Raw genomic sequence first — 13,596 nt, forward strand, 5'->3', positions numbered from 1 at the left:
GTGCATGTGTCCATGCTCAGCTCTATAAAGACTCAGCAGAAGTTCTTGACCCTGTGAGGCACACAGTCTGCCTTCTGGCCAGGAAAGAGATGAGAGAAATTTGTTGATTCTGACTCAGTTTTCAAGTAAGTACCAGGGAACCTATCAGTGGATGGCTATGAATAGAAAAGAGACTTTGCTAGCTGCTAGGGAAAAAATCTTGTGTGGAGGTGATGGTGAAAGTGGACCTAAAAATCTGTTTAAACAAAACAACAGAATATGTGTTGATTAACTGTTGAGACATGTCGGTCCCAGGCAATCTCACAAAAGAGTCATAAAGATCTCCTTCCCCCAAGGAAGAGGTAGCAACAACAGCCAATGGCAGCTCAAGCAAATGAAATCAGCAGCTCAGTTGAAAAGTAACAAAGGGAAGAAATTAAAACAGAGCCTCAGTGGATGATGACTGTGGAGAGAAAAGGCTGTGGTGGTGGAGTGGAATGGGATCTCTGGGATCATATCAGCAAAATTGCAGGAGAATGTGCTAGCATATCTGGTAGATCTGGTTGCTGGAAGATGGAGTTGGTATTCCTTTCTCAACACATCCCTCCCTCAGCTCAGGAGCTCCGTGATTGGTGAGTGTCCCTTTTGCCACTGGTGTGTGTCTCTAACAGGGCTTTCCTTCTTACACGGGGGCTAAGGATATCTCTGTTTGGGGTTTTGCTCTCTGATCCTGTGCTTTCTCTCCCAGTTGTGTGCTTTCTTATTTGATCATTTGTTGTCTGATCAATTAACAGAGAATTCATTGGACAGTATGTTTACATACTTGTGATTACCCTACACTGAACCTAAGGTTCCAGAGTCTTGTGAGACTCATGTTTTAGCAGCATTAATATTAGTCTTATCATTGACAGTATCAGTGCTGCTTTTTATGGGTATTCTTTAAAGTCTTCAGATATGCCTAGCATTCAAACTACTTTGGTATCTAGGCACTCATTTTTATTCCTGAATGGCATATATATGTATATGTATGTATATTTGTACATACAGATATATAGATATATTTATATGTATATGAATAGATATGTGTATCCACAAAATATTTTATATATGTATGTATATGTATGTATAAAACTGAGGAATAGAATAGCGTGTGTGTACAAATGTGTTTATCCTCAACTACACATATATATGTGTGTGTGTGTGTGTATTTAATTACACACATATATTGTGAATGGAATTAAATTAAATGGAATTGATTTTGAATTGAAGAAATGCTTGTCAGGGATGTGGTGAAGAGTGAATTGTGGTTCAGGAATAAGTTGGATTAGATGACCCAAAGTTTGTTTCCACTCTGATTCCCTGATTTTGGCTCAGTATTTCTCAGATCCATAGTGGATGCAAGTTTGTAAAGGTTCTTCATAAGTACCTTAGACCAGTGATGTCAAACTCAAATAGAAGCAATCCCTGCAGGGTACGTATTGACTTACAGAATGACAAATTACTATTATCTATGTTTTGTTGCATTCTTGTGTATTTTGTTAGATGTTTCCCAATTACATTTTCATCTGGTTCAGCAACACTGGGGAGCTTTGCAGCCTCGTGTTTCATAGCTCCACAAATGGGGGCTACTTCTCAGGTATCTTCTGGATTGGAGATGACCTGGAACTAGACCATTTTTTTTCTCAGACTGGTTACTTAAGAATCCAGGATCCATTGGCTTCTTCTTTATCTTTTGTCATATCCTTCCCCCAGTACCATCACCTCCCATTTCTAGACCTCCACCCCATCTCCCCAACTCCATCCTAAACTAAAATGTAAGGACTGGTCACTTCATATCAAAGTCTGTTTATTCTATTAACAATGAGTCTAACTCTTCCTACAAGCAGAAGCTTCTCTTGTCAGGTGGAAGTCTTCTCCCCTTCCTCTGAGGGATGAAGAAATGATCCCAACCTTCATGTGTGCCTAATAGGATACGGACTGGATTTTCTGACCCAGAGTTCATACTCCCACCACTATGTCACACTAATCTACATGAATTATTTCGCTGTTATTAGTTGTTTACACGGCCCACTTTGTAGATAAGGGAAAGCAGTCCTGGAATTTTTATGACCTACACAACATAAAACTTGGAGTCACTGGCCAAGAATGGATATGTGTTTTCCATATTCCCTTTCATCTCTCTATCCCCCCAGGCCATGGTGCTTTCATCAAAATACAAAGATAGTTTAAAGAGCTAGAAGCTCTCCCTCTCATCATTCATTATGGCATAAAGATGACCCTAGGTTCTTCAAGGCTGCCTGAACTGACAACATGCTCAGATCAAGCTGGAAAGGCTCCAGGTGTGTGGGCTAGGAATAGGCCATGTGTCTGCCAGCTATGACTCAGATAAGATTCATGGAGAGAGCCTCAGCAGCAAAAGACTCAGCAGCAGTCAATAAAATTTTCAGCATAGCTGCTAGTGAAACAAAGAGGTTACCACCTGAGTTGGGTAGAGAGCACTTGCCCAGAGGAAATCTTGACTTTTTCCAAGCATCAAAGTATGGCTAGCTAACAAAAGATTTTAGAATATCGTCCACATAGATTAGGTATAAAGGACTTGTCAGAAGTGGCCAGGTGGGGCTAAAGATGTCAGTTATGTGAAAAAACTTTGCAAAATTAGATGGAACTCTGCAATGCTTATAAATTTTATTTTCTTGGAAACTGTATGCTGGTCACATCAACACTTTTTATTCCCGTGACTGAGAACTTGTACAAAAAAATGTTCTTTTATTCTTAAAAAAATGCCCCCCAAAGGCAGATCATGCAAATCAATGCAAACAAAGGGGAAGCTCCTCTGTTATCCTCGGTGTGTTCTTTATCACCATGCAGACTTTCTAGAGCTGAACTAAGAAGTTTGGCCTCATGCTGTTCTGCACAAGATTGTTTCTCTTTCTGCCTCCTCTGGCACCTTGCACAACACATTGTGAGTAAACAGTATTTAATAAATATCAAATGAGTGAATTATTCCTATAAATCTTATACAAGCTCAACAAATATTTATTAAGTACCTAACCTACCATATACACACAGTAGGGATAAAAAGACAAAGCTAAAATCTATTCTTGCCATCTAGAAGCTTGAAATCTCCATGGAGGGGAGGGAACAAATATTTGTTAAACACCTACTATGTGCTAAGAATTTTTCAGATATCATTTCATTAACCTCACAACAACCTTGTAAGGTACAGTTGTATACACAACTAACCTTTGTAAGATAGGTTCTATGATGATCTCCGTTTTCTCTCAGAGAGGTAAAGAAAAGTTAAGTGACTTGGTCAGAATCATGACCAGTAAGTGTCTGAAGTCAAATATGAACTCAGGTCTTCCTGACTCCAAGCCCAGCACTCTATCCATTTTCATACCTAGTTAGGAAGGCAGCTAGGTGGTGTAGTGGATAGAGCACCAGTGCAGGAGTCAGGACGACCTGAGTTCAACTGCCACCTCAGACACTTGACACTCACTAGCTATGTGACCTTGGGCAAGTCACTTAACCCCAATTGCCTCCTCCTGGGTCATCTCTAGTCATCCTGATGAATGTCTGGTCACTGGATTCAGATGGCTTTGGAGGAGAAGTGAGGCTGGTGACCTGCACAGCCCTCCCTTACTCAAAACAAAGTCAAGCGCAAGTCATGTCATCATTTCTGTGATGACATGGTCTTCTTCGGTAACAAAGGACAAACACACACATGCACACACCTAGTTGGGAGGATACAACACGTAAATAGATTAGTAAAAATGAATGGGAATTAATTTATTAAATGCTTGCTGTGTACAAAGCACTCTACTACATGTGGAGGGAGATGTAAAAATAAGGGGGAAAGCTAATAAGCATTTATTAAGCACCCACTATGTGTTGGGCCCTTTACAGGTGTCTATCTCATACTATCTCAACAACCTTAGGTGGTAGATGCGATCATTATCCCCATTAAACAGTGAAGAATTAGAGACAGACAGGAGTGACTTGCTCAAGGTCACATATACTAAGTGTTTGAGGTCAGATCTGAATTCTGGTCTTCTTGATTCCAGGCTCTACATTCTACTCTATCACCTAGAAGGCAATCCTTGCCCTCAAGGAGCATATATTCTTTTGAGGGAGATAATATTTATAGGGAAGTGGTAGCCACAGAAAATGTGTTTTGGCTTGGAAAGGAAAATGGATGGGGAGTGAATAAAAGTGGATAATTTAAGAAAAGAATGAGAAGGAATAGCTGGGGAGATTAGGAAACACTTCACAGAGAAGGTGGCAGCTAAGCTGAACTTTGGCAGAATTTATAGATGCTTAGAAGAAGAGATGAAGAGGGAGCATATTCCAGGCTTGGAAGACAGCCTATGCAAAGGGCATGAAGGAGAAAAATAGAGCTACAAGATAGTATAGCAGTTAGAATACTGAGTTATGAAGCTGTAAATTCAAATCCCACCTCACAAACTTATTAGCTGTGACACTAGGAAGTCACTAAATCACTCAGCCTCAGTTTTCTTATCTGTGAAATGAAGATATTGGACTCAGTGGCACCAAAAATAAGCACAGTACTCCAGTTATGGTCTAACCAATACACAGTACTTTCCTCCTTCTAGACACTAAGCATCTTGATGAAGTTAAGGATGGCACCAGCCTTGTTGACTACCATCTCACAATGGACTCATTCTGAGCTAATGGTCCACTAAAACTCCAAGCTGTTTTTGTATTGTTTTTCTTTTTTTTTGTCACATAAGCTGTTTCTTAGACATACATCTCCCACTTTATATCTTGGAATCTGATTTCTTGAACTTAAGCATACAACTTTAAAATAATCACCACCAAACTGTATCTTATTAGATCCATCTCAATCCATCATTCTGATATTCATTTCAGTTCCAACCTGCCAACCAATACATTAGCTAGAGACTCTCACTTTATATCATCAGCAAATCTGGCAAGCATGCCATCTCTTCCCTCACCCAAGTCATTGATAAAAATGTCCAATAGAAGAGTCAAGAATAGATTCCTTTGTACACCACTAGAATCTCCCCTCCAAGTTGACATTAAACCATTAATGACTACACTTTGGGTTCAGTTATTGAAATCCAATTTACCTGAAAGTTATATCATCTAAGCTAAAGAATTTTAAGTGGGGGCTCACAAGGGCCATGGATAGAGTTCAGATGGTCCAAGAATTTGAATGGGAAGAACATATCATCTTAATTCTCACTTACTTTTTTCTAACTGAAGTTCAGCATTTCCTCAGTAATTTAAAAGCATGATTCTGAAAAAAGTTCCATAGATTTTGTCAGATGATCACCCAAGGGGTATATGACATAAATAAATTTAAGAACTCCATATCAACTCCTTTCTCTCCATCTTGTCTCTGAGAATACCATGAGGGTCTTTGTGAAAGGCTAGGCTGCAATTTACATTGTGACATGTCATTTCTTTGATCTGCCAGTCTAGCTTTCAAAAGTTCATACCCCACTGGAATTATCATAGAATGTTAAAGCAGAAAAAGGTCTTACAGATCTTCTAAGATAAGACTCTCCTTTTGCAGGTGAAGTAATTGAAGTTCAGAGAAGCAAAGTGGAATTTGAGTCAGAATATTTGAATTCAAGTCCTATCTCAAAAATTTGTTATCACAAATTCTCTTCAGCTATTTCCTCATCTGTACAAATCACTGAACTTTTCTGGGCCTCACTTTGATCGTTTTGTAAGATGAAGGATTTGGACTCCATGACCTCTATGGCTCCTTCTATCTCCAAATTAGTAATCCAGTGATCCTATGTCACTTGGTTGAGGGGTCCCTGCTCTTTGCATGTCAATGATTCTGAGACATGTCTGAAATAATATGCATAACAACAGCACACTTACTCTCAGGGAGCGCTTTCAGAGCTGAAAAACATTCCCTTCACAATTACCCTATAAAATAGGGAGTATCTGTGTACAATGCTCCATTTTACAGATGAGACAAATCAGGTTCAAGGTGACAAAGTTGCTTTCCCAAGTCGTGGAGAGAATAAATGGTAGTTCAAGACTTGACCCCATGGGCTGTAGTTGAACATTTGGTCATCTAATTCATCCTCCTCACTTTATATATTAGGAAAGAGAAGGGCCAGAGCAGTTAAGTGAAGTCCCCAAAATCAAACAGATTGTAAGTACAGAACCAGGATTTGGACCCAAGTTCTCTGACTCCAAACCCAGTGCTCTTCCCAATGTAGTATACTCTGAAGGAAGCCTTGAAATCACTTTATTCAACCACCTTCTTTTATGAATGTAGAACCTTAGGAAAAGAATGGTTGTCTTGATCGAGGTCACACAGTTACCAGTACATTATTTTCCAACCCAGCCCATCCAGTTCCAAAGTCAATAATCTCTCCCTTACCCCTAATGACTAAAACAATGGCTCTCTTTTCTGCACTCTATCCTGGGTTCTGGGGACTATCATAGGCGCAATCTGTCATGAGGGTGGAAAGATGTCAAAACACACATTAAAACACTGAAATATTAACATGAGACAGAACCCAGGTTATCTGTGCCCCAGCAACTCTATCAACTCCATAAGTAGTTATTTATTGAATGCCTAGAATTGTGCTAAGCCCCATGAGAGATCTAGGCAAAGCAGAAAAAAAAAATGGTCTCTTCCTTAAAAACAAGATATAGCTGGGAAAAAATGCCCATGGGTATTGACACTTCAGAGAAAAATCATCCTTTCCTACCACATACTTTCAGCTACGGAATTGCTTTAAAGTGTTTTCATTTTTTTTTCAATATATTGGTTAGCTTTGCAGAAATGTTACTTTTTTTCCTCTTTTTTTATCATTTGTTATATAGGGTAACTCTCCAAGAGGAAAAGAAAGTTACAGTGAGAATACAGGGAATGTAAAAACAAAAAATATATATCAATAAAATGTATTAAATATAAAGTAATTAAATTATAAAAGAAGTCAATCATATTAAAATAGATATATATTTTTTCTCATCTAAGTTCAAAAACACATTCCCCTTAAATCTATAGGGATTCATGACCCCAAGTTAAGAACTTCTGATCTAGAGTTGAAGGAGATCTCAGAAGCCACCTTATCCAACCTTTTCATTTTACTGTGGAAGGAAGGAAGGAAGGAAGGAAGGAAGGAAGGAAGGAAGGAAGGAAGGAAGGAAGGAAGGAAGGAAGGAAGGAAGGAAGGAAGGGAGGGAGGGAGGAAGGAAGGGTTGTGTGGCTAATTCCAGTACAATTTTAATATTTTGTGAAAGTCTTGTTATTTGAATTATATTAAAAGGCAGTCAACCTCTATAATACAAGACTTCTTTGGTATGGCTTTTTCTGAATGTGGGAAGGCCCTGTCAAAGCAGAAAAATCTCTCTAGACACATTTTGTGACCACATGTCCTCTCTGGTAGTTGTGTTTTTTTCCTCAAATCCTATTCACTCCCAAGTCCAATTTCAAGCACTATAACTTCCTGAGACATCTCTCCTACTGTTTTGCAAATGGACCCTGAATCATTACTTTTAAACCTGGGGTTAGTGGGTAGGAGTTGTTAACTTCATATTACAATAAGCATCTACAACACGCTCCTTCCCTGCATGATGTATTTTGTGAAAAATATTTCCAGACAATTGAATAAAAGATGTGCGTTATGACAGGAGTCTTAAGACAATCAGTGTTACTAAGAACAACCAAAGCCATAATACAGAAAAAGACAAAAGAGCTTGAAGGATTTCTTCGAGAAACCACTGCCCTACTTACCAGCTAGGTTCACTCTGCCTTTCTGAGATCTTCCAGTTCAATTGATCAGCTCCAATTTATATATATCCACATGTGTGTTTATCCCCATCCCCCACACACAGATAATCTGAAAAGCAAATGAAACAACAAAAAATCATACCTCCCAATTATTTCCCGATAACTCTCAGCAGCTTAAATACAACCTACCAATGTGTGAACAAGAGATGAGAGATAGTGGGCTCAGTGTGAGTCTGCAATGAACTTCCAAAAGAATCATTCTTGTCATTCACCATGTTGTGTTTTTCTTCAATCAGAAAATTGGCCCCCTCCTTCATTTATGATATCAGTTTATGCTCCACCTTTGGATTTTTGAACATCATCAAACAATCAATCAGTAAAAATATATTAAGGACAAGCTACCCAACTTATAAGCAATTGATTCTTTAGGATACTTTCTCTAGACACATTATGCTCATATAATTAAGGTAGGAAAATGTGAATCATTTTGTTTGGCCATAGTTTTTGCCTCCAGCCTCAGTTCATTCCTTTGTAGTGCTTCTGACACTATTTTTATAGTACCAAGTCATTGTTATATTCAGCCTTTCTTTTCTCCCCCCCTTTTTATCCTCTTTGTCTATGTAACATCTGAATTGATTGATACCTTATGCATCCATGTCAGTCTTTCGACAATTCTCATTTTCCTCTTCATCCAAATTATTTCTCTTTGGGTTTTTATCCAGGCTAGCTTTTCCTTGTATAATTTTAGGTTATAGGATCACATCCTTTCTTTGAACCCTTTTCAAATGCACTGTTCCAAAAATAAAACTTTGCTCAATTTTCCTCTCCTCTCCCAGACAGAATGATCATTTCTCCCCAAAAGTCTTATCATGTCCATTTCTGTAACCAGTTCCACTCTGTTGGTCAGAATCAAAGGATGAGACTTTCCTTCTGCTTGATTCTCTGTCTTTTGAAAGATGAAATAATCAACTAATGCAAGTCAAAAAATTGTTAATTCCTATTCTTTGGACAAAGATAGAACACCCAAAATGGTTTAGATAATTGCAGTGCTAATCACTATAATGTCATGCCTTGGTGCCAGGCTTCTGATCAGTTTCCTGAACTCTTCATTTATTTTTCTGTAATTTACCTCAAAGCAATATTACCAGCTGCTGTATCTGCTTTCATTGTTGTCCTGTGGACATGGTTTCCAGTATCCTTTGCCCATCCAGTTCTTGGATTTCTTCAGAAGGTTATTGATCTTCTTATACACTGTGTATATACTAATGTAAAATACATTATGCATATATTACATGAATATACTGTATCTTACACACACATATATGTATATGTGTATACACACATATATATGTGTGTGTATGCACATGTGTGTGTGATCCTATGATTCACTGCTTGTTACCCATATTTAGTTCCTTTGTTGAGAGAACATGGGTTTTGTTGCTATCTCCTTTCTCAGAGTTTGCCTTCTCTGTGTTTTTTTCTTCTATGAGTTTTTTCTTCTCTTCTCCTTCTATGTACATTGTAGTTAACAATCCAGGTGTCTAGCTTGCTGAAGATATTTGGTGTGTAACTGCCCCATTATTTCATTTCCCATAGCTATGACTTCCAAGATGAAAATACTCTTTCCCAAGTCATTGTTTCAATTTCCATGGTCTTTCCTTGAGAAAGTGAAATTCCTTGAAGCTCAGGTCTGCCTCTTCTTGTAGTTATCACAGTGGAAAGTGCTTAATAAATGATTTTTTTGTCAGCAAGTCACTATTCACCATTTATTGCCTATCTGCCAAGTTCAACTTTAGTCCTTTCTAATCTTTGACACCTGAATCTTTATCTCCTGTTCTCATCAGCTTAAAGTTTTCTAGAGAAGTAAAATATTGTAATAATAGCTTAGAGAATTTGGCATTAGACTGGCTCACATATCATCACATGGCATCACATATCATACCCAAGCTATATAGCCATGGCAAAATTGTTTAATTTTTCTGAACCTCATTTTACTCATTTGTCAGACAGGGATGAAAATAGCTACAATAGCTACTTGTTAGGCTTGTTTGTATGATACCTAAATGAGAAAATATGTATAAAGTATGTTATCCACCCTAAAATATCATAAATATCAGCGATTATATTTTCTGCTTATAAATATTTTTCATTTAACAATGATCTCAAGTAACTAAAATGATAAGAATTTTAAGGAATGGTAGGAATTTTTCAGACATTTTTCAGTGTCCTTATATCACTACCATTGTGGTTCACATACTTCCTTCCTTTCTTCCCCCCCCAAAAAATTCATTACTGTAACAAATAGCAAATAAATTATAGAGAAACAGACATGTATTCATTGAACAAATTATGTGTGTGTATGTAATTTCATCACCACATAAACATTAGACTACTTTCTCAAAGTCACTACTGACCTCCTAATTGAAAAATACAATATCTTTTACTCAATCCTATTTGTTTAACTGCTCCTTCTTTTTCCCCTTTGCTGGTATTCCTCATGGTTTTCTCCTACAAATCATTCCCTCTTCTAAGTTTTCCTATAACTATCAAGAGAATGGTCATCCTCTCAGTCACTTAGGCTCCCAATCTCATTACCATCTTCAACTTCTCACTCTCATTCACTACCTATATCCAATTCATTGCCAAACTTTGTTACTTCCTGTACAGCCTCTCTCCTATATGTACCTTTCTCCCCACTAACACAGCCACCTCCTCAGTTCAAGCTTTCATCATAACTCATTGGGACTATTGCCAAAGTCTTCTAACTGGTCTTTCTACCTCAAAACTCTCCCCTCTCTAATCAATCCTCCCATTACCTGCTTTGGTGATTTTTCTAAAGCATGGGCAATCTTGATATCATTTGCTCAGTAAGTTCCAATGAGCTCCCTATTACTTATAGGATCAAACATAAATCCTTTTTTTGGATATTAAAAACCCTTCATAATCTGACCCCTTCTTACTTTTTCTAGTTTTCTTATACATTTGTTGTTTCTATGTACTGCAAGATCTGGTTACACTGGCCCATTTAATGTTCTTCAATCACAAAACTCAATTCCCATCTCTGTGCCTTTGAACTGGCTATCTTACAAGCCTGGAATTCTCTACCTCCTCATTTCTATCTCCTGACTTTCTTGGATTCCTTTAAGACTCGGTGGAAATCTCACTTTCTGTGAGAAGCTTTCCTGGTCTTCCTCCCCTCTACTCACATAAACATGCATTCACACACACATAGACACACAAACACACGCACACACTGTTAATACTTACCCCCTCTAAGATTGCTTTCCATCTCCTCTCTATATAACTTGTATATGCCTAGTTATTTACATGATGTCTGCCCCATTAGAATGTGAACTCATTGAGAGCAGGAACTGTTTTTTTCTTTCTTTGTATCAGCAGCATTTATTTATTAGAACAGTTTCTGACAGAGTAGGTACTTAATGAGTGCTCGTTGACTGAATTTTTCTCTATACCCATTCCTCTAACAATCTCATTCATTCTATCATTTCAGATGTAGTTTCTGTCCAGATTTCCCAGACCTGTATCTCAAGCCCTGTGCTTTCATGATCTCTATATTATGTTTCTAACTGTATACTGCGTATCTCCACATGATTGTCCCACCAGAATCTCAAACTCCTGAAGTACCAAACAAAACTTATCTTCCCTAAAAACTTGTCTCTCTTTCAAACTTTGTATTCTATCCATGGCGCACACACACACACACACACACATTCACATGCACACACATGCATATACATATACACATACACACATGCATACACACACACACACACACACAAACAACAACAACCCTCATCTCTCATGTTTGCAATCTGAAAAGCTACCAGCTTTCCTATTCCTTCCCTCAATAAAATCAGTTGTATGGTTCTTTTGATTGTCTCTACAACATCTTTCACATCTATCCCTTCCTTTCTGTTTTTTTTTTCTGTTAATATCCTTGTTCCATGGACTATTGGCATAACTTCCTAACTTGTCTTCTTACAATCAATCACGTCCTCCACCAATCTACATTCCATTCTTCCACCAAACTCATTTTCTTTATGTATAATTCTAACTGTATCCCATTCCCCTGCTCAAAATGTATTCTCCGCTGAATCATAGAGTTGTGAGGAACTTTATAGACCATACAGTCCAGCCATCTGGTATGTCAACCCTAATTCCCTCTATAATATAGGCAAGTGGCCAGCTAGCCCTGACTTAAAGTCTTCTAATAAAAAAAAAGCCACCATCTCTGACTTTTTAGCTTAATCTGCTTTTGGTAGGCTTTAATTGTTACTTGTATCAAACCTAAATAGTTTTCTTTGCAACTTCCACATTTTACTCCCATTTATGCCCTCTGGGACCTTGCAAAACAAATCTAAATGTTCTTCCAGAAGACAGCCTTTCAGATACATGAAAGCAGTTTCCATCTTTTTCCGCTCTCCACATTTCTTTCTTCTAATCTGAACACTCCCTTAGTTTTTCAACCAGTCTTCAGATACTTCATCCTTTTTGTCACCCTCCTCTGAATACCATGTTTTCTTCCAGTTTACAATGATCCTTCCTCATATGTGGCAGCCAGGGCAAAGTCTAAAATGTGTTTACATAAGGTCTTCCACAAGCTGGCATCATCACACCCTGCTGACCCACTCTCACACATGTTCTCCATGTTCTCTACAATCTAGACAAATTGGGCTATTGAGCATCCTCTAAATATATCCCCCACTATGTTCTGCTCAGAAGGGGCTTAGCATAATTCCTGAAGCATTGTAGGTTCTTTATAAATGTTTATTCCTTTCCAGTGACATTGTATATACTTGGAATGGATCTTTCTTGCAAAACTTTCTAATTCTACCTTCTTTACAGTCATTTGTGTGCATTTCACTTCTCCTATGAGCTATAAATTCTGTGAGGTCAAGGGCTGCATCTTACTCATTTTTGTATATTTTCTTTCCATTCATTGTACTCTACTCCCAGTGCCAATCTCTGTGCCTTTTACACAGTAGACGGTAAGAAAAATAAAAGGGTTTGTTGAGTAAACATATGTTGTTGAACGAAATTTAAGTTTTGTCCTGAAAGCAAAACCTATGACAGATTTATTTCTTTATATAAAATACTGTTTCATTCTCGTGGATTTCTATGATATATATTTCTATGAAGGTTTATTCTCCTCTGGGTTGAGTCTCAGTAGTCTCACTCTGTTCTCTTTGGCTATATCCCCAAATAGTTAATGTTATCCTATAAAGGTAGAAAAACTATGTTCTAGGAAACTTTGTGGAAACACATAATGGGGAAGATGAATCACTAAATCACAATTTAGGAGAACTGAAGACTGGATATGTGGAAGTCTTTACAACCAACCCAGATGGGGATCGTGGCAGAAGTCACTTTCAGCGACTAAAGGTTGCGAAGCTGAGGTATGAGTAATGAAGGCAGAGTTTCATTGTTTACTTTCATAATAGGGAACATTGAGTGATTTAATTGAATGCACAAGCAATTACTGCATAATTAATCTTTTAAAATCTTTGTTTAGCCTGACTGCCATGATGGTACTCGAATTATGAGAATAATGTGATTTATTTCATGGTAACTTTCAGCATTAAGAGTCTTTCAGCATGTTAAAAAATTAATGTCTTGGCACATCAAATCCTCTGGTGAAAAATAATGTCCTAGTTTCAACTAGACAGCATGACCAGAGGACATTCTAGACAGGGATTCGTTCAGATTTAATATGGACAGAAAAGCCCTGTGGTGAGGTGATGATAATATACAATCAAGTTTGCTGAAAAGAAAATCCTTGTAAAATGGAATCAGTTTTCTAAAACATAGTGTTTATAGAATCTAAGATTTAGGTATGGAGCTATTGAAGC

General features: G+C 37.8%; 1 protein-coding gene and 1 long non-coding RNA gene across 4 annotated transcripts in view; one reads left to right on the forward strand and one right to left on the reverse strand.

Moving 5' to 3' along the window:
* LOC140510230 (uncharacterized) overlaps nt 1–13,596 on the reverse strand; it is a 203,888-nt gene that overhangs the window by 140,823 nt on the left and 49,469 nt on the right. Inside the window, exon 2 of the long non-coding RNA XR_011969159.1 lies at nt 7,730–7,835. This is a non-coding gene — a long non-coding RNA (uncharacterized lncRNA). The remainder of the gene's footprint in view (nt 1–7,729; nt 7,836–13,596) is intronic.
* GPR149 (G protein-coupled receptor 149) overlaps nt 1–13,596 on the forward strand; it is an 81,261-nt gene that overhangs the window by 34,798 nt on the left and 32,867 nt on the right. The window lies entirely within an intron of this gene.

This window comes from Notamacropus eugenii, chromosome 6, assembly GCF_028372415.1.
Source record: "Notamacropus eugenii isolate mMacEug1 chromosome 6, mMacEug1.pri_v2, whole genome shotgun sequence".
NCBI classification, from domain to species: domain Eukaryota; kingdom Metazoa; phylum Chordata; class Mammalia; order Diprotodontia; family Macropodidae; genus Notamacropus; species Notamacropus eugenii.